This window comes from Phyllobates terribilis, unplaced genomic scaffold (assembly GCF_046119375.1).
Source record: "Phyllobates terribilis strain yellow unplaced genomic scaffold, ASM4611937v1 Scaffold_3__8_contigs__length_932513732, whole genome shotgun sequence".
Taxonomy (NCBI): Eukaryota; Metazoa; Chordata; class Amphibia; order Anura; family Dendrobatidae; genus Phyllobates; species Phyllobates terribilis.
The window spans coordinates 37,106,981-37,134,373 of record NW_027362763.1 but is presented as its reverse complement, the minus strand read 5'-3'; positions in this window follow the sequence as shown (position 1 = coordinate 37,134,373).

Sequence of the window (27,393 nt, the reverse complement as noted above, 5' to 3'; positions counted from 1 at the left end):
GCAGATGTTTTATGTGCAGCATGAGATGGTGCATTATCATGCAGAAAAATGATCTTGCTGTGAAATACACGGCTCTTCTTCTTGAACCATGGCAGGAAGTGCTGTTTGAGAAAATCCACATACATTATGGAGTTCATCTTTAGCGCCTTCAGGGATCCTAAAGGGGCCGACATTCTCTCTCCCCATGATTCCAGCCCAAAACATTACTCCACCTCCTCCTTGTTGGCGCTGTAGCCGTGTTTGCGTGGGGTGTCCATCAACCAGCCATCCTCCACTCCATCCATCTGGACCATCGAGCGCTGCACGGCACTCATCCGTGAACAAAACAGTTTTGAAATCAGTCTTCATGTAATGTTTGGCCCACTGGAGCCGTTTCTGCTTGTGTGAAGTGGATAGAGGAGGTCGACAGGATGGCGTATGCACAGCTGCAAACCTCTGAAGGACCCTGCATCTTGTTGTTTGGGGGACGTTGGAGGCACAAGCAGCTTCAAAAACTTGTCTGCTGCTATGACAAGGCTTTTTTGCCGCTGCTCTTTCAACCTGACGTAATTGCCTGTAGGAAAGAGTCCTCAATTTGCCCTTATCAGCACGCACACGTGTGTACTGTGAATCAGCTACATACTTCTTGATTGCCAAGACACTTCATCCTGATCATCGCACAATGTTGATTGTAGTCATGCCTTGACCTAAACACTCCACAATTTGTTGCTTCTCAGCAGCCGACACATCCTTTTTCTTTCCCATTTTGGCAGAAAATGTAGGCTGCTTAATAATGTGAGAGAGCCTTCTTAAGTAGTCTTGCCTTTCATTGGACACACCTGCCAAACTAATTAGCACAGGTGTCTGCAATTGCTTACAGTGATATAAAGAGCCCTGACACACATCACCATCAGTGAGTTTAACTGACAAACAAACAAATTCTTCCTTTATCACTCCTAAACACTTTTTGCATAATAATTTGGAACGCAGTGTACATGTGCTTTTCCACAAAACACCAGTGGTTCACGTAGTGAATCTTACAGTTCTAACTTGCCAACCGTGGTCTGTATGGAATTGTTCAATAAAGGGCCCAAAATTAAGATAACATAGATGGGAGAGGTCTCTATGAATAGGAATTCCTAAGTATTTGATACCCTGTGAGGGCCAGGCAAAGGGAAAGTTGGACTGGATGGAATCCTATATGGATTTGGGGAGGGAGACATCGAGGGCCTCAGACTTCGCTGCATTGATTTTAAAATTTTACCATGTAACAAAGTGATCTATTTCAGCCATAACAGCATGGATGGATATATGTGATTGAGAGATATATACTAGGACATCATCAGCAAATAGAGAGCACTTGTACTCGGTGCCTCCCACCTCAATCCACCTAATATTGGGGTTATGGCGAATTGATGAGAGCAGGTGCTCCATCACTAGGATGTATAAGAGAGGGGACAGAGGACATCCCTGCCTTGTCCCATTGGTGATTGTGAAAGGTGATGAAAATGTTCTGACGCACCCCCTGGGCCTTGGGACACCCGGAGCCGGACCCTTTTTGGTGGATGCTGGTGGTTGTAGTCTTCGTGGCGGCGACCCGGTTCCGTGGCTCAGGGCGGTCAAACCAGTGGCGGAACTATTTATGTGGTTTTGATGTTTAAATGTCCGACTACGCCACCCGTGGATTGCGGTCAGAGTGAACCGCCGCTACAGGGCAGACCGCTGAGGCTGGTGTTGTGGGTGCAGCAGAGCGTAGCATAACTCCCCACGGGAGGAGTATAGCCTCAGGGCAGTGTATGCGGAGGATGGGGGTGATGGTGCAGGGCAGCAGCAGTAACGACACGGAGTCAGTGATGCAGTTCAGGGCCTTTACTCACAGTTCTTATTATCCAGACCACGTCTGCAGGTAACGGCTGCCCACGTCGTACTGTGCTCACCAGGTGAGGGGCTCAGACAACTCCCAGATAACTTTGGAGCACTTCACAGGACCCCCTTTGTGTGTCCTTTGTCTGGCCTTTCTTACCAACACTTCTGTCCGGCTGCCTCGGGCCTCCTCTTGGTAAACTTGGCGCCAGTTTCCCTGACCCTATGTGGTGCCTTCCTAGCGGGTGTAGCGAGGGGCTGCACCACATAAAATGTCAGAGCCTCCGGTTTCTAGCTGAGGGTCGTTTCCTGCCTCCACTAGTTCGGGGACCGGTCTCCCCCTTTGGCCTGACCCCTCCACGCAGGTGGATTCGGGCGTGCGGTGGCGACTCGCCCGTCCGCACCCCTGGGGTCCCTTCATTCCTCGTTCCTGGAGCCTTCTCCGCTCCTCTTTCTTCCTTCTCCCTCTTCCAGGCCTGGGCCTCTGTTACTAGGCCCGCCTCCGGAGCAGAGCTCATGCAGAGCCCCTGCTCCCTGCCACTTCTGCTCAGACTTCTCTGCACTGAACTAAGATGGTGCCCACCTTTTATACTCCCTTCTCAATGCACCCAGGAACTGCTTCCTCCCTGCTCCTGCACCACAGGGTTCCCCTTCCTCTGTGTTCCCTCCCCCCACTCCAGCCAGGGACAGGGAATGTCGTGCCCATCTCAGGGGCATATTGGTCGCCCTGCCCCACGGCAATGTGGTGTAATGCATGCAGGTGTCGGGTCCTGATCCACACTCCATCCTTACCTGAGAGTGAGATATCACACCTCTGGGTGAGGTGCAATACGTCTGTAGCAACCGAGCCCTCAGGGTGCTACAGTTCCATTTATCTTCAGCCTAGGTGACGTATTGTGATACAAGGCCATGATTTTGGCTATAAAAGGGTCCCCTAGACCCCTACCCCAAGCTTTTTAAGAGAATCATATATGGCGTGCCAGGAGACTCTATGGAATGCTTTCTCAGCATCCAACGAGAGTATCTAATTACAAATTTTTAACTGCATCTAGCCCAGGAAATACTTTGTGCCTAGTAGCAGTGTCTGCTAGTCAGCGGATTATCCCGGCTGTTAAGCAAGCTACACCACCTGTAGTTTAGACACTTAATTTTTTCAAAGGAAATGCTTCGGGACCATGGGATACTTAGTGAAGAGCATCAGGAGGCACCCCAAGGCATAGGGGCTGGGACTGGCAGTAGGATGCCTTGCGGTGGACAGCCGAGCTCGATCCTTATAAAAGCTTTTTAACTGCAGCAGCTTTAGTGGACGCTACTGGAGCTGGAACTACGCGGCTGCTGGCATGAGACTTGCCCTCCAATAGATCCTTGTAAATGGATTTAAAGTGTATTCATTCAAATTAGAGAGACAATTTAAATTAAAAAGCTTAGAGCTGCCTCCACCACAGGGGGGCTCGCTCGACCCACCAGCGGACAGGCACCAGTATTGGGAGAGGGGGGCTGGCCATCAGGGTTCACCGCGGCTCTGGCACAAACCCGGCGACACGGAGGTGGCACGGGCAGGAGCGGACTGGCCGTGTCGGCTTCTCACTTTTTGGATTTTAGAAGGGCATGACATGCCTATATCTGTGTCTCCCCCTCCTTTTACTCCTCCACCTCTTTTATTTTCGCATGACTATATGTACTTGTCACTTTTCCATGTGTTAGTTATGTCTTCTGAGCAGTTTGTCACCTTTTGGACACCTTTGAAGGTGTTTTCTATGTGTTTCTATGTGTTTTTGTTTGCCTGCCATTGGTTTTAACGGTGTTCGAAGGTGTTCGACGAACAGTTCAACGAACAGTTCGGCGAACACATGGGTGTTCGACGAACCGAACCGAACTCGAACACTACGGGGGTGGCTCAACACTACTAGTCAGTAAACAGACTGACACTGCAAGGGCAATGAAAGATGCTTGTCAAACAAATGTGACTCCCATCACACCAGTACCAATTAAAAATGATGGGGATCAAGAAGAGTTGCTGCCAGGCTTACCTAGACCACCATCTAATTTAACCCTTAAGCCTATCACGCCACCACCTGCTCTTGGCAAACCAGAACCTATCATGTATGTAAAATTCACACCGACTCAGGCCATGACACTCTGCAACCAATTGCCAGACCCAGAGAAACAACCCATGCTTTTCTACCATGCAGTTTTGGCTATTCAGAAGACATACTCAGCTACGTGGCAAGATTTGTCCTCTCTTGTGTCTATTAAAGCAGGAGAAATTAAGCGACCAGTCGACCAATTTATCAGATATTACACAGGAGGAGAAAGAATCAGTGGAAAGTTATGCAGTCAGAATGACTCAAATGTTCCAAGATATGAGCTTCAGTGAACAAATTAAAGTTCAGCAGGGTATTTTAGTTTCTTCCTTTGTTCGTGGTCTTAGAGATGACCTTAAGAAACTGATCACTACGGCTAGGCCAGAAATCGAGACTCCAGATATGAAAACTGCAGTGCTTATAGCTAAAGGATTCCAAAAGATTACTCCAAAGCAGAAGAAAGCAGTCACTGCCATGTTAACTACAAATGAAGAAGATTATTCCATGATGCCCAATATCTCAGCAGACCCGTGCCAAGTTCCCTATGGCCAGCCAAAGGGACAGCAATACTCCCAGCACCAGGCTCCAGTTGTTTATTACCCACCACAACAATCTTATCAAGGAAGGCAACAAAGATCTTTTACTGGCCCCTGCTATAGATGTGGCAAGATTGGCCACATGAGGAATGTTTGTAGAACGCCCAGAAATCTTTGTAACCCACTCCCGAGATTAAGACAACCCTCAGGATGTTGATGACCTTCTTCTCTGCGCCCCAACCTTCGAGGATTGTGAGAGTCCATAGTTAATTGACACACCGTCCATACTTAATTAATCCACCTGACCCACTCAGCTGATCCCCCGTCCATACTTAATTGATACTTAATTGATCCCCCCTCCATACTTAACTGATCCCGCGCCGATATCTAATCGATACACTTGCACATCCCTAATTGATCCCCGTCCATACACCTATATATAAATAATTGTGTTTTGTACTTGTACATATATACTGACTGTATCCCCATATTTAGAATGACGTCCATGTTGGCCGGAACCGTGCAGTGTACATCTTGCACAATGTATGCATTCCCTGAGCTACCGCTCAGGGATCCACACTGCTGCGAGAGATGTGAGCATATCATGCACTTGGAAGCCCAAATCCTGGATCTAAGTGCTCAGATAGCGGTACTGAGGAGCATCGACAACATGGAACGGAGTTTGCTGCTCACCGAGCAGACACTCAATGGGTCAACACTGGGGGTGGAGCTTAGTGGGGAAGCGTAGGCTGAACAGGCAGGGAGCTGGGTAACAGTTAGAAGGGATAGAGGGAAGAAGTATAGGAAGGCTGGTTCAGAACCGGCATTATTGGAGCACGACAGATCCTCTGACCGCCGGGGGAGTGTATGCTCCAGTAATGAGGGGGAGGGGGGAAGTGTAGGGCAGGCTAGACAGGTCCTGGTAGTGGGTGACTCTATTATTAGGGGGACAGACAGGGCAATCTGTCACAAAGACCGGGATCGCCGAACGGTGTGCTGCCTCCCTGGCGCTCGAGTCCGGCACATCGCGGATTGGGTTGACAGGTTACTGGGTGGGGCTGGCGAAGACCCAGCAGTCATGGTCCACATTGGCACCAATGACAAAGTGAGTGGTAGATGGAGGGTCCTTAAAAATGATTTCAGGGATCTAGGTAGGAAGCTTAGGGCAAGGACCTCCAAGGTAGTTTTCTCAGAAATACTACCAATCCCGCGAGCCACACAGGAGCGCCAACGGGAGGTTAGGGAGGTGAATAAGTGGCTAAATAGTTGGTGCAAGGCAGAAGGGTTTGGGTTCATGGAGAACTGGGCCGACTTCGCTGTCGGCTACATGCTCTGCCGTAGGGACGGGCTGCACCTCAATGGGGAGGGTGCAGCGGTGCTGGGGAAGAAGATGGCTAATAGGTTGGAGGAGTTTTTAAACTAGAGACGGGGGGGGAACCAAGGAAATAGGTGGGATGTGGGGCAAGCAAGGGGGAAGGGGAGAAGTGAATATAATGAGGGTGGAGAGGGGGGTGGGGATAGTACAGTTAGATCGTTAGAGAAGAATAGGATGCTAAATAACCCCAAAGTTTTATCTTGCATGCTGACCAACGCAAGAAGCCTGACCAATAAGGCGGATGAGCTGTGGGCGCTTATATCGGAGGAGAGGTATGACATCGTAGGTATAACAGAGACTTGGCTAGACGATAGCTACGACTGGGCGGTAAATTTAACAGATTATAGTTTATTTAGAAGGGACCGGAAACAGGGGAAGGGCGGAGGAGTCTGCTTATATGTAAAGTCACGTCTAAAGCCCAGACTAAGGGAAGATATAGGAGAGGGAGAAGAGGGGGTCAAGTCCATGTGGGTAGAGATAGAGGGGGCAAAAAATAATAATAAAATATTACTGGGGGTCTGCTATAAACCACCCAATATAACAGAGGAGAATGAGAATTGCTATTAGGACAAATAGACAAAGTAGCAAAACATAATGAGGTGATTGTAATGGGGGACTTCAACTACCCGGATATTGACTGGGAAACAGAAACCTGTAGATCGCAGAAAGGAAAAAGGTTCTTGACAAATATCAAGGATAATTATCTCTCCCAACTAGTGCAGGAACCAACGAGAGGGAAGGCAGTGTTGGACCTAATATTGACTAATAGGCCTGATAGAATAACTGAGGTACAGATAGGGGGGCACCTAGGTAATAGCGATCATAATATTATCAATTTCAAAATGCCCTTCAGTAGGGTTATCAATAAGGGAACAACTAAAACATTGAACTTTAGGAGGGCGAAGTTTGATCAGCTGAAAGAAAACCTTCAACTTATAGACTGGGACAAAGTTCTTAATCAATGAAATACGAATAGTAAATGGGAAACCTTCAAAATAATTCTGAATACTCAGTGCGAGAGGTATATACCGTATGGGAATAAAAGGGCCAGAAATAAGAGGAAACCAATATGGTTGAATAAGAACGTAAAAGGGGCGTTAAATAGCAAAAAAGAGGCATTCAAGAGATTAAAACAGGAAAACAGCAAGGAGGCACTAATGTGTTACAAGGAAAAAACGAGAACCTGCAAAAAACAAATAAAAATAGCAAAGGAGGAAACAGAGAGACGTATTGCTAGGGAAAGTAGATCAAATCCCAAACTGTTCTTTACGTATATAAATAGTAAAAGGATTAAATCGAATAATATTGGACTGATAAAAAGTGATGAAGGCAAAATCATAGAGAAAGATGAGGATAAAGCTAATCTATTAAATACATTTTTTTCATCAACTTTCACAAAGGAAAAAGAACTAACAGGCGAAATGAGAAGTGACAAGCTTAATCCTCCACTAAGTATGACAAATCTAACCCAAGCTGGGGTACAGAAACGCCTCAGTAACATTAAAATAAACAAATCACCAGGACCTGATGGCATACACCCACGGGTACTAAGGGAACTAAGTAATGTGATAGACAGACCGTTATATCTTATATTTAAGGACTCTGTTGAGACTGGGTCTGTACCACTTGATTGGCGACAGGCGAATGTAGTGCCAATATTCAAAAAGGGAGCAAAAAGTAACGCCGGAAACTATCGGCCGGTGAGTCTGACGTCCGTTATAGGCAAAATTTTTGAAGGCTTTATTAATGAGGCAATCATGGAGCATCTTGATGCTAATTATCTATTAACCCCGAACCAACATGGATTCATGAGGAATCGCTCCTGCCAAACTAACCTTATTGACTTCTACGAGGAGGTTAGCTCTCGAGTAGATCAGGGGGAACCAGTGGATGTCGTGTATCTCGACTTCTCAAAAGCGGTCGATAGCGTGCCACATAATAGGTTGGTATACAAAATGAGAATGATGGGGCTGGGGGAAAATGTTTGCAAGTGGGTAGCTAACTGGCTAAAGGATAGAAGGCAGAGGGTGGTTATAAATGGAATATACTCAGATTGGGTAAGCGTCACTAGTGGGGTACCACAGGGGTCTGTACTAGGCCCAATGTTATTAAATATCTTTATTAACGACATAGTCAACGGGATAAATAGTAAAATATCAATATTTGCAGATGACACAAAGTTATGTAAAACAATTAATACAAAAGAGGATATTCAAGACCTACAGAGGGATTTGGATAAGCTGGGTAGGTGGAGCATTAAATGGCAAATGAGGTTTAACGAGGAGAAATGTAAGGTCATACATATGGGAAGGAAAAATGGAAGTCACCAGTACTCACTGAATGGGAAATCATTGGGGAATTCAGAGATGGAGAAGGACTTGGGCATCTTGATTGATAGCAAACTAAATTGGAGTGCCCAAAGTCAGGCCGCTGCTGTAAGGGCACACAGGGTAATGGGATGTATCAGAAGAGGTATAGCTGCAAAGGATGAGAACATTGTTCTTCCACTGTACAAAGCTCTGGTCAGACCACACTTGGAATACTGTGCTCAGTTATGGGCCCCAATATATAGAAAGGATATAAATGAGCTTGAAAAGGTACAAAGGAGGGCAACAAAAAAAATAAGGGGAATGGAGGGACTGCAATACCCAGAGAGGTTGGCAAAACTAGGACTATTCAGCCTGGAAAAGAGAAGGTTGAGGGGGGACATAATAAATGTGTACAAATATGTTAGGGGACAGTATAGAGACCTTGCCCGGGATTTGTTCAAAAGGAGGGATATTACGGTAACAAGAGGGCATTCACTAAGACTGGAAGAGAAAAGGTTTCAGCACCAGCATAGGAAGGGGTTCTTTACGGTAAGAGCAGCGAGAATATGGAATTCACTGAGTGAGGAGACGGTAATGTCGGATTCACTAAACCAGTTCAAGCGGGGACTGGATGCTTTTCTAGATACCAGGCAGATTTCTGCATATGCTTAAAAATAGAATAAAATAGTAGGTTGATACAGGGATTTATTCTGACTGCTGGTTTCAGAGTCGGGAGGGAATTTTTCCTCAGGTGAAGATTGGCTAAATCATTTGGGGTTTTTGCCCTCCTCTGGATCAACTTTAGCAATTACAGAACTAACAGGTCGAACTTGATGGACGCAAGTCTTTATTCGGCTTTACTAACTATGTAACTATCTCTTGATCTCCTTTTACATCTTGCTGCAAAGAACTGTAAAGTCTCCAAGGACAAGGTTCAATGGTGCCACCAGAAGGTTGTCTTTTTAGGCCATTATCTATCTCAGGGCCTCCGTCATTTAACGGATGAAAGAAAACAAGCCATTGTGGTATATACCTTTCCCGAAAGGGAATAAACAACTCCAAGCCTTCTTAGGCCTCGTCACCTACTGTAGACAATGGATCCCCGATGCTTCAAGACTCATGCAACCTCTCTATGATGCCCTAAGAGAAGGTAATCTTATCGCCTATGGTCATAACATACCCAGCCAGATGTATGACTCCTTTGAGAAGCTAAAAGAAGCCATCATATCTGCCCCAGCCCTAGGCATACCTGTTTATACCAAGCCCTTCTATCTTTTTGTACACAAAGTCAAGGGACATGCCTCTTGAGTTCTCACCCAGAAACATAGAGGCAGCATGAGACCGGTTGCCTACTACCCAGCAAGGCTAGATCCTGTTGCCAGAGCTTCCCCCTCATGCCTCAGAGCTGTTCAGGCTGCACACTTGCTTCTTGACAAGACGGCTGATGTGATCCTTGGACAGGAAACCGTGTTATGGCTCCTCACGACCTCAAGGCTATCCTTGCTCAGACACAACCAAGATTCCTATCTGCGCAAAGACATGTCCGTCTTGAGTGTTCCCTTTTGCTTCCTGAGAACATCACTCTCCACAGATGTACAGTACTTAACCTTGCCACTCTGCTGCCTCTTTCCAGGGGGGATGATGTGGACAATTCTCCTCCCGTTAATCTCAGGCCCCACGATTTTGACCCAGACGGCCCGAACAAAGAAGATCTCCTTGAGCATGATCGCATTGAACAGATGACGTCTGAAGCACAACATAATTTGAAGATCCAAGAAGAGCCCCTCCCCAATCCAGCCCTCCAGATGTGGACGGATGGATCTAGGTTTTCTGCTAAAGCAGGAAGATTCCACACAGGATACGCAGTAGTCACAATGGACCAGCCTGTCTCGGTAGGCCCATTGCCCCCGTCCATTTCAGCTCAAGAGGTGGAGCTAGTTGCACTCACAGAGGCTTGCAAGGCAGAGGAGGGCAAGAAGATTAATATCTGTACGGATTCAAACTATGCTTTTGGTGTGGCACATGATTTCTGTTATCTGTGGAAGAACAGAGGATTTCTTACAGCCACCGGGAAACCTATCAAACACGCAGGTCTTGTAAAAGACCTTTGGATGGCATTAAAGTTGCCTGAAGAAGTAGCAGTAATCAAAGTCCGAGCACACAGATGCTTGGATACAGAAGAAGCCCTGGGTAATTATTATGCAGATGAAGCAGCCAAGGACGCAGCCCTTCAGTGGTGCCCAGGGAAAGAGACAGCAGAAGTGGCAATGGAGGAACAACAAATCCCAGCACAAACAATGGTTATGACAAGAAGTCAGAGACAAATCCAAGACCAGAATGAGAGTGAACATATAACACCACCATGTACCTTACTATACAAACATCAGGCAGAAGCTGGAGCAGAAGAAAAAGAAGAGTGGAAAAAGTCGGGAGCCAAGCAGGACAAGTATGGCCTATGGATTTTAGGTCGAAGAGTATGCCTTCCACGAACACTATATACAGCAGCAATCTCATGGGCCCATGGAGCCACACACCTGGGAAAAGATCAGATGTTCCAAAAGATAAACAAATTATATTTGGCACCTGGAATATCAACACCCATTCTGCGATACACAAAGGCCTGCTTGATCTGTGCAACTTGCAATCCAGGAAAAACAGAAAAGACTCCACCAAAACATCTGGCAAAACCACTATACCCATTTCAGAGAATCCAAGTTGACCATATTCAGATGCCCAAAGTAGGGAAATATGAATATATTCTGGTAATAGTGGATAACCCAGTCACTAACATGACAGCCCGCAACGCAGCTAAGAAACTGATGACAGAGGTTGTGTGTAGATTTGGGGTACCAGAAGTAGTAGAAAGTGACCAGGGACCAGCATTCACGGCCCAACTCTACAGGGATCTGTGGAGTATGGTACGAACTAGCTTAGGTCTTCATTCACCTTACAATCCCAAAAGTAGTTTGAAGGTTGAGAGACTAAATGGTACTTTAAAGTACAAATTGTTGAAGATTAATCAGGAGACACAAATTCCCAGGCCAGATGGTTTTCCCATTGCCCTGTACTTAATCAGAAGCACCCCGACAGGCCAACACAAACTGACTCCCTATGAGATTTTGTTGGGAGGAGCCCCAAGGTTGGAAGGGTATTTCCCCCAAGAGATGGTTGCAGGTAGTTATACCCTTGTTAACTATGTAATACAATTGTCCAAAGAACTTGCAATAACACATGCTGCAGTCTTGTCTTCTTTCCCAGATCCTGACAGCGACGAGCATACTCACTCAATCAAACCTGGAGACTGGGTGGTCGTTAAGGAGCACGTCCGGAAGTCCTGCCTGGATCCCAGATACGAGGGCCCATTCCAAGTGATCTTGGTGACACCTACATCAGTCAAAGTCGAAGGGAAGGCCACTTGGATCCATGCTTCACATTGCAAGAAGACCCCAGTACCAGCACAGCCATGAAACAGTATATCCTTTTCTGCATTGTTTTTGTGAGCACTCAGAATCCCGAGTCCCAGGTAGCAATTACTCAGAAGAAGGGGGCGTATGTAAAATGTTCGGGGACTCTTGTTGTGCTTATATTCCAGATAATGTTGGCCCTACAGGCAAAGTAACAATTGCTCTAAAGAAACTTACTAGTTTATCAGAAGAACTTAAAGAAAATTCAGGGATCAAGGATCCATGGGACCAGTATTTCTCATGGATGAGTGGCTGGCAGAAATGGTTAGTTCAGGTGGGGATGGAAATTCTTGTAATAATGATTATATTAGCGATGATGGCGTGTTGTGTTCTTCCTTATATACGGAAACTAATACAAAAGACTGTGGATCCTATAATGGTAATGACTGATGAGGAAACTAATAACTGGACAGAAGAATCTTTGACAACAATCCAGATTAAACAGTCAATCTTAAGTAATAAGTCTAACACTTGATACTGGCACCTGTATAGTTCCCTTGTTTGTCGTGGTTTGTGTGTGTTCGTGTCCATCCGGCAGTGTAACGGACAGGCTTGTCTGGGGAATCCGGCCTCGGCTGGCTTCTCCTACTAGTGGAGGAGAAGCACGTGGGCAGGTCTGTGTGTTTCCACTTCGGTTGGAGCGTTCACCCAATGCCAAAGGAGAAGGGAGCTGTGAAAGCAGTATTCATTTAGTTATAGCTAGAATTTATATTATTAAATGTAACCTCTATATTCTTTTGTGTGAAAATTTTTGCTATGTATTTCTACAAGTGCTAAGCAGAGAAGGGATCTGATGAAGGGTTTAAAAAATGTTTTTAGGGGGGACTGTTAGAGATAAGATTCTAAAATCTACTAAAAAACATATGAAACTCTGATGTATACTAAATATCTATACTTATATTTTGTTATATGTTATAAATCTTGTTTTGTATATATCTGTTATATTGGATATCATTTAGTCATATATACTCTCACTTTAATATATTATGAAAACCTTGATATATATATTAGATATCTGCACTCGTGTGTCACTATATATGTATATATATATATATATATATATATATATATATATATATATATATATTATATATATATATCCTGAAAGAACTAGTTGGAACTGGTTATAGAAGTGGACTTTAAAATTGTTTACAAAAAGGAGACAAAGGATTCAACATGACACCTCCCAAGAGAATACCCTTGCGAATGAGGAGAATATCTGGGGAGGAAACATTTAACCCCATAGGACAACATAATAAGACTTATCTATACCATGGGCCAGAGACTACTGTGATTGCTCAATTGCCTCAGGGCGACACCCTATTGGGACCTTCCTTTATACTGAATATATATATATGTTATGCTGGAATAATAAACACATCTTTCCGGCGCCATTTCTCCTCAAGAGAAGTTCAGTATCTGACTCTGTCTGTCCGATATCAAAGCTTCACGTATACACTTGAATAAGTTAATTTGGCAAGGGATAAGCAAAGAGTTGGGGTCCTTTGAACCTCACTTTCACACTGTTAGAAACCAACTTCATGAGGGTGGTATGAGGGCACGACGTCCACAGATGGGGGTTGTGTTCACAGCCCAACACTGTGCAAGAAACGTGGCATTTGCCCAAGAAGACCAGGATTGGTAAAGTCCCACTGGCGCCCTGTGCTCTTCACAGATGAAAGCAGGTTGACACTGAGCACATGTGACAGACGTGACAGAGTCTGGAGACGCTGTGGAGAGCAATCTGCTGCCTGCAACATCCTTCAGCATGACCGGTTTGGCAGTGGGTCAGTAATGGTGTGGGGTGGCATTTCTTTGGAGGGCCGCACAGCCCTGCATGTACTCACCAGAGGTAGCCTGACTGCCATTAGGTACCGAGATGAGATCCTCAGATCCCTTGTGAGACATTGCACCACAGACTGTCCAGGAGTTGGCGGATGCTTTAGTCCAGGTCTGGGAGGAGATCACACAGGAGACCATCCGCAACCTCATCAAGAGCATGCCCAGGCATTGTAGGGAGGTCATACAGGCACGTGGAGGCCACACACAACACTGAGCCTCATTTTGACTTGTTTTAAGGACATTACATCAAAGTTGCATCAGCCTGTAGTGTGTTTTTCCACTTTAATTTTGTGGATGACTCCAAATCCAGGCCTCCATTGGTTAATAAATTTGATTCCATTGATGATTTTTGTGTGATTTTGTTGTCAGCACATTCAACTTTGCACAGAACAAAGTATTCAATGAGAATATTTCATTCATTCAGATCTAGGATGTGTTATTTGAGTGCTCCCTTTATTTTTTTGAGCAGCGTATAAAAATATACAGGGTGGTCCAAAAGTAGGTGGACAGAAAGTGCAATAAGGTTATGAAGGGGGAGATTTATCAAACATGGTGTAAAGTGAAACTGGCTCAGTTGCCCTTAGCAACCAATCAGATTCCACTTTTCATTCCTCGCAGACTCTTTGGAAAATAAATGGTGGAATCTGATTGGTTGCTAAGGGCAACTGAGCCAGTTTCACAGATCTAGTTTTCACAGCTAGATCTCCCCGAAATCTGTTTTCTTTTCAGATAATTCAGATAACACATAATGGCAAATAATTTAAATACAGATCAAAGAAAATGGATTTTACCAGAGTATTGGAAATCTCAAAATGCTGAAACCGTTAGAGCAAATTGGGTTGAAACATTTTGTACTCAAGCCGCAAAGAGACAAACCATTTACCCCATTTGTGACAAATTCAATGCCACTTGCTCAATCCTTAATGCTCCAAAAACTGGTCGACCCAAAACCGTCTGACAGAAGATAATAAACAACTTGTTGCTAAAACATTTGTTCAGAGTCCAAAAAAGTCACCAGAAGAGCCTCTTTGGAATTGGGAATTTCACGAGCTTCTATCATGCGAATCCTGAAATTTATTGGGTGGAAAGCTTATCGTCCACGTCTAATTCATGCTTTATTGGAGGATGATCCAGACAGGCGGCTGCAATTTAGTGAGATTATGCTTAACGAAATTGAAGAAAATCCAGTAATTTTAGATAACTTTATGTGTAGTGATGAAGATTCATTCAAATTATCCGGCCATATTAACAGACATAATTGTATTTTTTTCCCACAAATATGTTTTTCAGCCTGCAATTTTTCATTTTCATGAGGGTAACAGGAGAAATTGCACCATGCAGTTTGTTGTGCAATTTTTCCTGAGTAAGCAGATACCCCATATATGGGGAAAAAAACACTGTTTGGGAGCACGGCAGGGTTCGGAAGGGAAGGAGCACCATTTGCATTTTTGATTGTAAAATTAGCTTGAATAATTAGCGGATGCCATGTTGCGTTTAGAGAGCCCCTGATGTGCCTAAACAGTGGAAACCCCTCACAAGTGACACCATTTTGGAAACTAGGCCCCTCAGGGAACTTATCTAGATTTGTAGTGAGCACCCTAAACCCCCAAGTGCTTTACAGAAGTTTATAACATGGAGCCGTGTAAATAAAAAAAATCTAACTTTTTCCACAACAATTATGTTTTAGCCCCAATTTTTTAATTTTCACAAGGATAAGAGGAGAAAATGGATGCTAAAAACTGTTGAGAAATTTCTCCTGTGTACGCCAATACCCCATATGTGGGGAAAATACACTGTTTGGGCGCACGGCAGAGTTCAGATGGGAAGGAGCACTGAGTGACTTTTTGAACGCAAAATTGGCTGGAATAGAGAGCGGATGCCATATCGCGTTTGGAGAGCCCCTGATGTGCCTAAATAGTGGAAACCCCCCACAAGTGACCCCATTTTGGAAACTACACCCCTCAAGGATTTTATGAAGGGCTATAGTGAACATTTTGAACCCAGAGGTACGACACAGAATTTGATAACATTAGGTCATCATATTGAATAAGTTGTCATTAGTCTTGAGCGCAAGTGCTCGCTTCTTGAGTTTGCATCGGGTACTCAGGTATTCAACATGTATCGTGGGTGCTCGAGTGACATGCTCGAGTCCCCGCCCACAAGTTTCACGGTTATTAGACACCCAAAAAAAAAAAAGGGGATCACTTGTGCATGGCAGGCAATCCCAGCGAGATTTTTTTGACCGCGAAGCATATGGGGCGGAGACTCAAGCATGTCACTTGAGCACCCGCGATACTCAGTGCATACCCGAGCACTCGATGCAAACTCAAGTAGCGAGCACTTGCGCTCAACACTAGTCGCCATATCGTCATCTTTTTTTTTAACTTTTCAAAAAAATCCCAACCCTAACCCTAGCCCAACCCTAACCCCAACCCCAACCCTAGCCCAACCCTAACCCTAGCCCCAACCCTAACTCTAGACCCACCCTAACCCCAACCCTAACCCTAGCACAACCCAAACCCTAACCCTAGATTTTATTTTTTACGTTGTTCCTCTTGCGGTATAAGTGATTAGACGACTTTATTCTTCGGGCCGTGCGATTACAGCAATACCAGAATCATATTGGGTTTTTATGATTGACAGCTTTTACACACTAAAAGACGAATTTTTTTGCAAAATCTAGTTTTTACATCGCCATATTTTGAGAGCTATAATTTTTCCAGATTTTGGCCGACAGAGTCATATGACGGCTTGTTTTTTGAGGGATGAGTTGACGTTTTTATTGGTGCCATTTTCAGGCACGTGACATTTTTTTATCGCTTTCTATTCTGATTTTTGGGAGGCAGAATAAACAAAAACCAACAATTCAGGAATTGTTTTTTTTAATTTTTTTATGCTGTTCCGTTTGTGTTAAAATTGATATGGTAGCTTTATTCTTCGGGTCAGTACGTTTACAGCAGAACCACATTTATATGGTTTTTCTATGTTTGGCGCTTTTACACAATAAAAACTATTTTATAGAAAAAAATATTTTTTTGAATCACTTTATTCTGAGAGCTATAACTTTTTTTTATTTTTCGGCTCATGGAGCTGTATAGCAGCTTGTTTTTAGCGGGATAAGATGACGTTTTCAGCAGTACCATTTTTATTCATATTCATGTTTTTCATCCCGTGTTATTCCATTTTTCTTTGGCGGTATGATGATAAAGCATTGTTTTTTGCTTCGTTTTTTATTTAGTTTTTTTACCGTGTTCACTAAAGGGGTTAACTAGTGGGACAGTTTTATAGGTCAGGTCGTTCCAAATATGTGTACTTTTATGTTTTGTTGTTTTTTTCATAATAATATTTATTGATGGGTACATTATATTTTTATTTTTGGTGGATTATTTATTTATTTATTTTTTATTATTTTTCCAAATTTTTATTTTTTTTCACAATTAGCTGACACCCGGCGGCGATCGCGCCCGCGCCTGTGTGCTGGCATGATCGCAAAGATGTACTAATACGTATCAGGCTCATAAAGCCCAGGGCGCAGATACGTATTAGTACGTCTTGGGCTTTAAAGGGATTAAACCAGAGAGTTAGGTCACACAAAATAATTAGTCAATGACATTTCCCACATGTCTACTTTGCATCAACACAATTTTTGAAACATAAATTTTTTTCTTTGATAGGAGGTTATAAGGGTTAAAAGTTGATCAGTAATTTCTCATTTACAAAACTGTTTTTTTTAGGCCCACATCACATATGAAGTGATTTTGAGGGGTTAATATTACAGAAAGTACCCATTAGTGACACCAGGTGCTTCACAGGAATTAATGGAATGTAGAAGGAAAACTTTAACATATAACATTTTACAAAAATTTAACTTTAGACCCACTTTGTTTAACAGACGAAAACAAACCACAAACTTTTTTCTGCAATTTCTGCACGGTACGACAATATCTCATATCTGAGTGAAAACTACAGCTTGTTCACATGGCAGGGCTCTGAAAGGAAGGAGCACCATTTGAGCTTTTGAACACAAAATGGCTGGAATCGAAAGCGGACACTTTGTTGTGTTTGGAGAGCCCCTAATGTGCCTAAACAGTGGAAACCTCCCAAAGGTGACCTAATTTTGGAAACTAGACCTCTGAAGGAATATATGTAGATGTGTAGTGCGCACCTTGAACACCCAGATGCTTCACAAAAGTTTATAATGTAGAGCTGTGAAAATAAAAAATCACATATTTTCAACAATAATTTTATTTTAGCCCCAATTTTTTTATTTTTACAAAGGTAACATGAGAAAATGGACCACAACATTTGTTATGCAATTTCTCCTGAGTACAATGATACCCCATATGGGGGGGACTACTGTTTGGGTACATGGCAGGGCTTGGAAGGGAAGGAGCTTCATTTGACTGTTTGAATGCGAAATGGCTGAAATCGAGAAGGGACGCCATGTCACAGTTGGAAAGTCCCGGATGTGCCTTAACAGTGGAATCCCCCACAAATGACCCCATTTTGGAAACTAGACTAGTGATGAGCGAGTATGTACGTTTAACCCTTTTGGTGAGTATGCTCAGGTGAATACCAAGTATGTTCAGCGTACTCAGTGATATGTTTGAATTACTCCCGTGTGAATGATTTGAGACTGTTTGACAGCTTTAATACATGTGAGGAATACTTAAGAAACAAGAATTCCTCATATGTATTAAAGCTGTCAAACAGTGGCAAATCATGCACATGGGAGTGATTCAAAGATATCACCGAGTACGCTGAAGATACTTGGTACTCACCTGAGCATACTCATCAAGGGGTTAACCGATCATACTCGCTCTTCACTAAACTAGACCTCATAAGGACTATATGTAGATGTGTGGTGAGCACATTGAATCCCAAGGTGCTTCACAGAAGTTTATAACACAGTGCCGTGAAAAAAAAAAATCACATTTTTTCCACCAAAATTTTATTTTAGCAATATTTTTTTATTTTCACAATGGTAACAGGAGAAAATGGACCCCAAAATTTGTCATGCAATATCTCCTGAGTGTGCCAATACTTTTTAGGCACAGCGCAAGGCTCAGAAGGGAAGAAGCGCCATATTAGAGTTCAGATTTTGCTGCAATGGTTTGAGGGTGCCTTGTCACACTGGCAGAGTCCCTGGGGTGCCAGAATAGCAGAAATGCCCTGTAAGTGATGTCATTTTATAAATAACACCTTGCAATGAATTAATCTAGGGGTGTAGTGAGCATGTTGACACCACATGGGTCTCACAGAAATCTATACCATTGGGCGAGGAAGAAAGAATTATTCAATTTTTAACAGTAATATTTTGTTTTAGCCCTAAATTTTAAAATTTTATTTGTAGGACAAGATGATGTTTGCTGTGATACCATTTTTATTTATATTTGTCATTTTGATCACATTTTATTCCTTTTTTTTTCCAGCCGTGTGATGAAAAAGCATAGTTTGATTAGTTTTTTTTATGGCTTTCACTGAAGGGGTTAACTAGTGTGACAGTTTTATAGATCTGGTCAATCCGGACACGGTGCTACAAAATATATGTACTTTCTTTGTTTATTTTTTTTGTTTTACAAAAAAGTGAATATTTATTAGTGTAATAATTTTCTTTATTATTATTTTTTTATTATTTTTTTACAACTTTTTTTTTTTTTACTTTTTACTTAGTCCCTCTATGTGACTTTCACTTTTTTACTTTGATCCCAGGTACAATGCATTGCATAGAAAGTTCTGTACAGAAAGCTTCCTAGACCATGCTTTGGGCATTGTCTCAGAACGGGCATAGCACATCATGATGCGGGAACTGGCACACACTCATGACATGCTATGTAGTGTTGAGCCACCCCGTTGTGTCCGAGTTCGGTTTGGTTGGTCGAACACCTGTATGTTCGCCGAACTGTTCATCGAACTGTTCGTCGAACACCTTCGAACACCGTTAAAACCAATGGCAGGCAAACAAAAACACATAGAAACACATAGAAAACACCTTCAAAGGTGTCCAAAAGCTGACAAACTGCTCAGAAGACACAACTAACACATGGAAAAGTGACAAGTACATATAGTCATGCGAAAAGAAAAGAGGTGGAGGAGTAAAAGGAGGGGGAGACACAGATATAGGCATGTCATGCCCTTCTAAAACCAAAAAAGTGCGAAGCCGACACGGCCAGTCCGTTTCTGCCCGTGCGACCTCCGTGTCGCCGGGATTGTGCCAGAGCTGCGGTGGACCCTGACGGCCAGCCCCCCTCTCCCAATACTGGTGCCTGTCCGCTGGTGGGTCGAGCGAGCCCCCCTGCGGTGGAGGCAGGTCTAAGCTTTTTAATTTAAATTGTCTCTCTAATTTGAATGAGTACACTTTAAATCCTTTTACAAGGATCTATTGGAGGGCAAGTCTGAAACCGGCAGCTGCGGGAATTCCAGCTCCAGTAGAGTCCACTAAAGCTGCTGCAGTTAAAAAGCTTTTATAAGGATCGAGCATGGCGGTCCACCGCAAGGCGTCCTAAAGCCAGTCCCAGCCCCTGTGCCTTGGGGTGTCTCCCGATGCTCTTCACTGAGTGTGCTGGGGGCCCGAAGCATTTCCTTTGAAAAAATTAAGTGTCCAAACTACAGGTGGTGTAGCTTGCTTAACAGCTGGGATAATCCGCTGACTAGCAGACACTGCTACTAGGCACAAAGTATTTCCTGGGCTAGATGCAGTTAAAAATTTGTAATTAGATACTCTCGTTGGATGCTGAGAAAGCATTCCATAGAGTCTCCTGGCACGCCATATATTATTCTCTTAAAAAGCTTGGGGTAGGGGTCAAGGGGACCCTTTTATAGCCAAAATCACGGCCCTGTATCGCAATACGTCACCTAGGCAGAAGATAAATGGAACATTTTCATCACCTTTCATAATCACCAATGGGACAAGGCAGGGATGTCCTCTGTCCCCTCTCTTATACATCCTAGTGATGGAGCACCTGCTCTCATCAATTCGCTATAACCCCAATATTAGGTGGATTGAGGTGGGAGGCACCGAGTACAAGTGCTCTGCATTTGCTGATGATGTCCTAGTATGTATCACTCAATCACATATATCCATCCCTGCGGTTATGGCTGAAATAGATCACTTTGTTACATGGTCAAATTTTAAAATCAATGCAGCGAAGTCTGAGGCCCTCGATGTCTCCCTCCCCAAATCCATACAGGATTCCATTCAGTCCAACTTTCCATTTGCCTGGCCCTCACAGGGTATCAAATACTTAGGAGTTCGTATTCATAGAGACCTCTCCCGTCTATGTTATCTTAATTTTGGGCCCTTTATTGAACAACTCCATACAGACCACGGTTTGCAAGTTAGAACTGTAAGATTCACTATGTGAACCACTGGCGTTTTGTGGAAAAGCACATGTACACTGTCTTCCAAATTATTATGCAAAAAGTGTTTAGGAGTGATAAGGTACGAATTTTTTTGTTTGGCAGTTAAACTCATTGATGTTGATGTGTGTCAGGGCTCTTTATATCACTGTAAGCAATTGCAGACACCTGTGCTAATTAATTTGCAGGTGTGTCCAATGAAAGGCAAGACTACTTAAGAAGGCTGTCCCACATTATTAAGCAGCCTACATTTTCTGCCAAAATGGGAAAGAAAAAGGATGTGTCGGCTGCTGAGAAGCAAAAAATTGTGGAGTGTTTAGGTCAAGACATGACTACAATCACCATTACCAAGACACTTCATCCTGATCATCGCACAATCAAGAAGTATGTAGCTGATTCACAGTACACACATGTGATAAGGGAAAATTGAGGACTCTTTCCTACAGGCAATTATATCAGGTTAAAAGAGCAGCGGCAAAAAAGCCTTGTCATAGTGGCAGACAATTTTTTGAAGCTGCTGGTTCCTCCAACGTCCCCCGAACAACAAGATGCAGGGTCCTTCAGAGGTTTTCAGCTGTGCGTAAGCCATCCTGTCGACCTCCTCTATCCACTGTACACAAGCAGAAACGGCTCCAGTGGGCCAAACAATACATGAAGACTGACTTCAAAACTGTTTTGTTCACCGATGAGTGCCATGCAATGCTCGATGGTCCAGATGGATGGAGTGGAGGATGGCTGGTTGATGGACACCCCACGCAAACACGGCTACCGCGCCAACAAGGAGGAGGTGGAGTAATGTTTTGGGCTGGAATCGTGGGGAGAGAGATTGTCGGCCCCTTTAGGATCCCTGAAGGGGTAAAGATGAACTCCATAATGTATGTGGAGTTTCTCAAACAGCACTTTCTGCCATGGTTCAAGAAGAAGAACTGTGTATTCCGCAGAAAGATCATTTTCATGCATGATAATGCACCGTCTCATGCTGCACATAACACATCTGCATCTCTGGCTGATATGGGCATAATAGGGGACAATCTTATGGTGTGACCCCCATGCTCCCCTGACCTCAACCCCATTGAGAACCTCTGGAGCATCATCAAAAGGAGTGTCTATGATGGCGGGAGGCAGTTCACATCTAAGCAACAGCTCTGGGAGGGTATTCTGTCCTCATGCAAAACAATTGAAGCAGAAACCATCCAAAACCTGACAAATTCAATGGACGAGAGAGTTCAGAAGATCCTTTTGAACAAGGGGTCCTATGTGCAAATGTAAAATCAACTAGAATAAAGTTTTGAGTTGAAAACTGTTTAATTTCCGTTTGTAATAACCTGCTAATGCTTATAATTTCAAAAATGACCATTTTTTTGTTCTTTATTAAAATTAAAAGGTTGACCAAAGAGTGTGGGGGATCGAAGAGTGTGGCAACCCAGTAGTCAGGATTATTTTGAATTCTGACAATCTGAGGGTCATGTTGCAGGTAGTGCAGCAAGAAGGCACTCATGTGTCTTGTGCATTTAGGAGCCCCAAAATTATTTTCCGGGCTAGATGCAGCTAAAAATTATTATTAATTTGAAAGCTGGTGGAGCTTAGTATAGATGGCCTAATAGAATCAGTACTGCAAACTGCTACAAAGCCCAAATTATTTTCCAGCCAAGATACAGATAAACATGATTAGTAATTTGAAAGTTTAAAACGGTTGGTGAGGTGATTTTAACAAATCATTAAGCTTTTAGTCTCCCCAGGATAACACAGGGGTAGAAAAGTAGTTTCGGATCCATGATTTGTTCATCTTTATGAATGTGAGTCTGTCTACATTATCAGTGGAGAGCCGCGTGTGCTTATCTGTCAGCACACCACCAGCAGCGCTGAACACATGTTCAGACAGAAAGCTGGCTGCGGGGCATGACAAGATCTCCAAGGCGTAAGTGGCGAGCTCCGGCCATTTATCCAGATTGGAAGCCCAAAAAGAGCAAGGGTCCAGTGACACAGTCATGGCTTCAATGTTTATTTGGAGATACTCCTGTACCATCGTCTCTAGGCGTTGACTATGTGTCAGACTTCTTCTCTCCTGTGGCCTTGCAAAGGATAGGCTAAAAAAGTGGTGAAATGATTCCCCAAAATTGATGTTACCAGCAGATACTGTGTTTCTGTTACGTTTTCAGTGCTGAACACTCGACGGTCCCACGGTTGGAAAGTTGGAACTGTGAGATTCACTACGTGCACCACTAGTGTTTTGGGGAAAAGCACATGTAAGATTCTGCAACAGTCTCTGCTGATACACCTGCATGCGTGCATCTCTTTCTATGGCAGGAATCATTTCTGCAAATTTACTTTTGTACCGAGGATCTAAGAGTGTGGCAACCCAGTAGTCACGATTATTTCAAATTCTCACAATTCGAGGGTCATGTTGCAGGTAGTGCAGCAAGAAGGCACTCATGTGTCTTGCGCATCCAGGAGCACCAAGTCCCTGTTGTGTTGGTGGCGAGTTAACAATCATGCTTCCTCCCTCTCCCCCCAACCTCGCACAACAGAAATGTGATCAAGGTCTCCCTCATCTGATGAGTCTTCCATCAGTTCATCCTCCACTTCTTCCTGGGCTCCTGCACCTTCCTCACTAGTTTGGCTGCTACCATGCGCCCTGGTAAAACCATCTTCCCCACCCTCACATGCCTGCTGCCTTGGTGCTGCCGACCGTCTGGACCTTGCAGATGTTAGCCCTTCCGCATACAACTCCTCCTCCTCTACTTCCTCCACCTCCTCTTGTGCCACCACCTGACTCCGAATTCTGTTTAACATGTGCTCCAGCATGTAAATCACCGTAATAGTCATGCTGATAATGGCATCGTCAGCACTAAACATCTTAGTCGCCATTTCAAAACTGTGCAGAAGGGTGCATAGGTCCCTGATATGAGACCACTCCTCCAGCGTGATTTCCCCACCTCTGGATCTCGTTGGCCCAGGCTATACGTCACAATATATTGCACCAGGGCTTGTCGGTGCTGCCACAGTCGCTGCAACATGTGCAGAGTTGAATTCCACCGGGTAGGCACATCGCATTTTAGCCGGTGAAGTGGCAGGCCCAACGTCTTCTGTAGAGATGTAAGTCGCTGAGCTGCGGGATGCGAATGGCGGAAGTGAGCACACAGCGACTGTGCGCTCTGCAGAAGGCCATCTACTCCGGTATAGTGGGATAAAAATTGCTGGACAACCAGGCTCAACACGAGAGCCATACTAGGCACGTGTGTGACATTGCCCCGGCGAAGGGCCGCACCGCGGTTTGCAGCACTGTCGCACACGGCCTTCCCTTGTTTCAGGTCCAGTGGAGACAACCATTCATGAAACTGGTTCTCTAGAGCTGACCACAACTCCTCAGCTGTGTGACTCACATTTCCCAGACATTTCAAACTAAAAACCGCCTGATGACGTTGAGCCCTGCTGCCAGCATAGTAAGGAGTTGTGCAGGATCCCTTCTGCGCAGTTAGAAAGCTTGTGGCATGACCAGACAGGCTTTTGGTGCAGGTGGAGGACCGAGAGGAGGGGGAGGAGGCAGAAGCAGTGGAGGAACTTCGAGATAAAGAGGATTGACGCACAACTCATGGGGACGGCAAGACTTGGACAGCAGTCCCTTTTCCTGTTGTCACCATAGTTACCCAGTGCCCAGTCAGCTACATGTAACGCCCCTGTTCATGCCTACTCGTCCAAGTGTCTGTGGTGAAATGCACCCTGTCACACACAGAATTTCTCAAACAACCGGTGATGTTGTGTGCGACATGCTGGTGGAGTGCAGGCACATCTTTCTTTGAGAAGTAGTGCCGACTGGGCATCTGATACTCGGGCACTGCGACGGACATAAAGTCTCGAAAATCCTCTGTGTCCACCAGGCGGAAAGGCAGCATTTCTGTAGCCAAGAGCTTGCAGATGGTGAAATTCAACCTCTTAGCTTTCTCATGGCTAGGAGGAAATGGTCTTTTACTTGTCCACATCTGAGGGACCGAGGGCTTGCTGTTGTGCTTAGACGGGGTTGAGAAGGGTGTCCCCGGCAAACTGCCGGTCTGTGAGGAAGATGCAGGCGGACATGTTAGGTTGCCTTGATCCAAATGTGGTGCTATCGATGTCGGACAGGGCTGAACAACAGCTGGTGTTTCCACCTCCAAAGAAAATGATGACCTGCCAATCACACTGGCTGTTGCGGGTAAAGAGGTGGCAGGTCTGCGTCCCAAAACAGGTGTGACTGCTGTCCCCCCAGTCACAGAGGATGAAGAGGCCGCGGATGCACAAGATGGGGCAGACAGTGGTTGGGATCTCCAACCTCGTCATCATTACTAGTGTTGAGCCACCCCCGTAGTGTTCGAGTTCGGTTCGGTTCGTCGAACACCCATGTGTTCGCCGATCTGTTCGTCGAACTGTTCGTCAAACACCTTCGAACACCGTTAAAACCAATGGCAGGCAAACAAAAACACATAGAAACACATAGAAAACACCTTCAAAGGTGTCCAAAAGCTGACAAACTGCTCAGAAGACATAACTAACACATGGAAAAGTGACAAGTACATATAGTCATGCGAAAATAAAAGAGGTGGAGGAGTAAAAGGAGGGGGAGACACAGATATAGGCATGTCATGCCCTTCTAAAATCCAAAAAGCGAGAAGCCGACACGGCCAGTCCGCTCCTGCCCGTGCCACCTCCGTGTCGCCGGGTTTGTGCCAGATCCGCGGTGAACCCTGATGGCCAGCCCCCCTCTCCCAATACTGGTGCCTGTCCGCTGGTGGGTCGAGCGAGCCCCCCTGTGGTGGAGGCAGCTCTAAGCTTTTTAATTTAAATTGTCTCTCTAATTTGAATGAATACACTTTAAATCCATTTACAAGGATCTATTGGAGGGCAAGTCTCATGCCAGCAGCCGCGTAATTCCAGCTCCAGTAGCGTCCACTAAAGCTGCTGCAGTTAAAAAGCTTTTATAAGGATCGAGCTCGGCTGTCCACCGCAAAGCATCCTACTGCCAGTCCCAGCCCCTATGCCTTGGGGTGCCTCCTGATGCTCTTCACTGAGTATCCCGTGGTCCCGAAGCATTTCCTTTGAAAAAATTAAGTGTCCAAACTACAGGTGGTGTAGCTTGCTTAACAGCCGGGATAATCCGCTGACTAGCAGACACTGCTACTAGGCACAAAGTATTTCCTGGGATAGATGCAGTTAAAAATTTGTAATTAGATACTCTCGTTGGATGCTGAAAAAGCATTCCATAGAGTTTCGTGGCACGCCATATATAATTCTCTTTAAAAGCTTGGGGTAGGGGTCTAGGGGACCCTTTTATAGCCAAAATCACGGCCCTGTATCGCAATACGTCACCAAGGCTGAAGATAAATGGAACTGTAGCACCCTGAGGGCTCGGTTGCTACAGAGGTATTGCACCTCACCCAGAGGTGTGATATCTCACTCTCAGGTAAGGATGTAGTGTGGATCAGGACCCGACACCTGCATGCATTACACCACATTGCCGTGGGGCAGGGCGACCAATATGCCCCTGAGATGGGCACGACAGTCCATGTCCCTGGCTGGAGTGGGGGGAGGGAACACTGAGGAAGGGGAACCCTGTAGTGCAGGAGCAGGTAGGAAGCAGTTCCTGGGTGCATTGAGAAGGGAGTATAAAAGGTGGGCACCATCTTAGTTCAGTGCAGAGAAGTCTGAGCAGAAGTGGCAGGGAGCAGGGGCTCTGCATGAGCTCTGCTCCGGAGGCGGGCCTAGTAACAGAGGCCCAGGCCTGGAAGAGGGAGAAGGAAGGAAGAGGAGCAGAGAAGGCTCCAGGAACGAGGAATTTAGGGATCCCAGGGGTGCGGACGGGCGAGTCGCCACCGCACGCCCGAATCCACCTGCGTGGAGGGGTCAGGCCAAAGGGGGAGACCGGTCCCCGAACTAGTGGAGGCAGGAAACGACCCTCAGCTAGAAACCGGAGGCTCTGACATTTTATGTGGCGCAGCCCCTCGCTATACCCGCTAGGAAGGCACCACATAGGGTCAGGGAAACTGGCGCCAAGTTTACCAAGAGGAGGCCCGAGGCAGCCGGACAGAAGTGTTGGTAAGAAAGGCCAGACAAAGGACACACAAAGGGGGTCCTGTGAAGTGCTCCAAAGTTATCTGGGAGTTGTCTGAGTCCCTCACCTGGTGAGCACAGTACGACGTGGGCAGCCGTTACCTGCAGACGTGGTCTGGATAATTAGAACTGTGAGTAAAGGCCCTGAACTGCATCACTGACTCCGTGTCGTTACTGCTGCTGCCCTGCACCATCACCCCCATCCTCCGCATACACTGCCCTGAGGCTATACTACTCCCGTGAGGAGTTATGCTACGCTCTGCTGCACCCACAACACCAGCCTCAGCGGTCTGCCCTGTAGCGGCGGTTCACTCTGACCGCAATCCACGGGTGGCGTAGTCGGACATTTAAACATCAAAACCACATAAATAGTTCCGCCACTGGTTTGACCGCCCTGAGCCACGGAACCGGGTCGCCGCCACGAAGACTACAACCACCAGCATCCACCAAAAAGGGTCCGGCTCCGGGTGTCCCAAGGCCCAGGGGGTGCGTCAGAACATT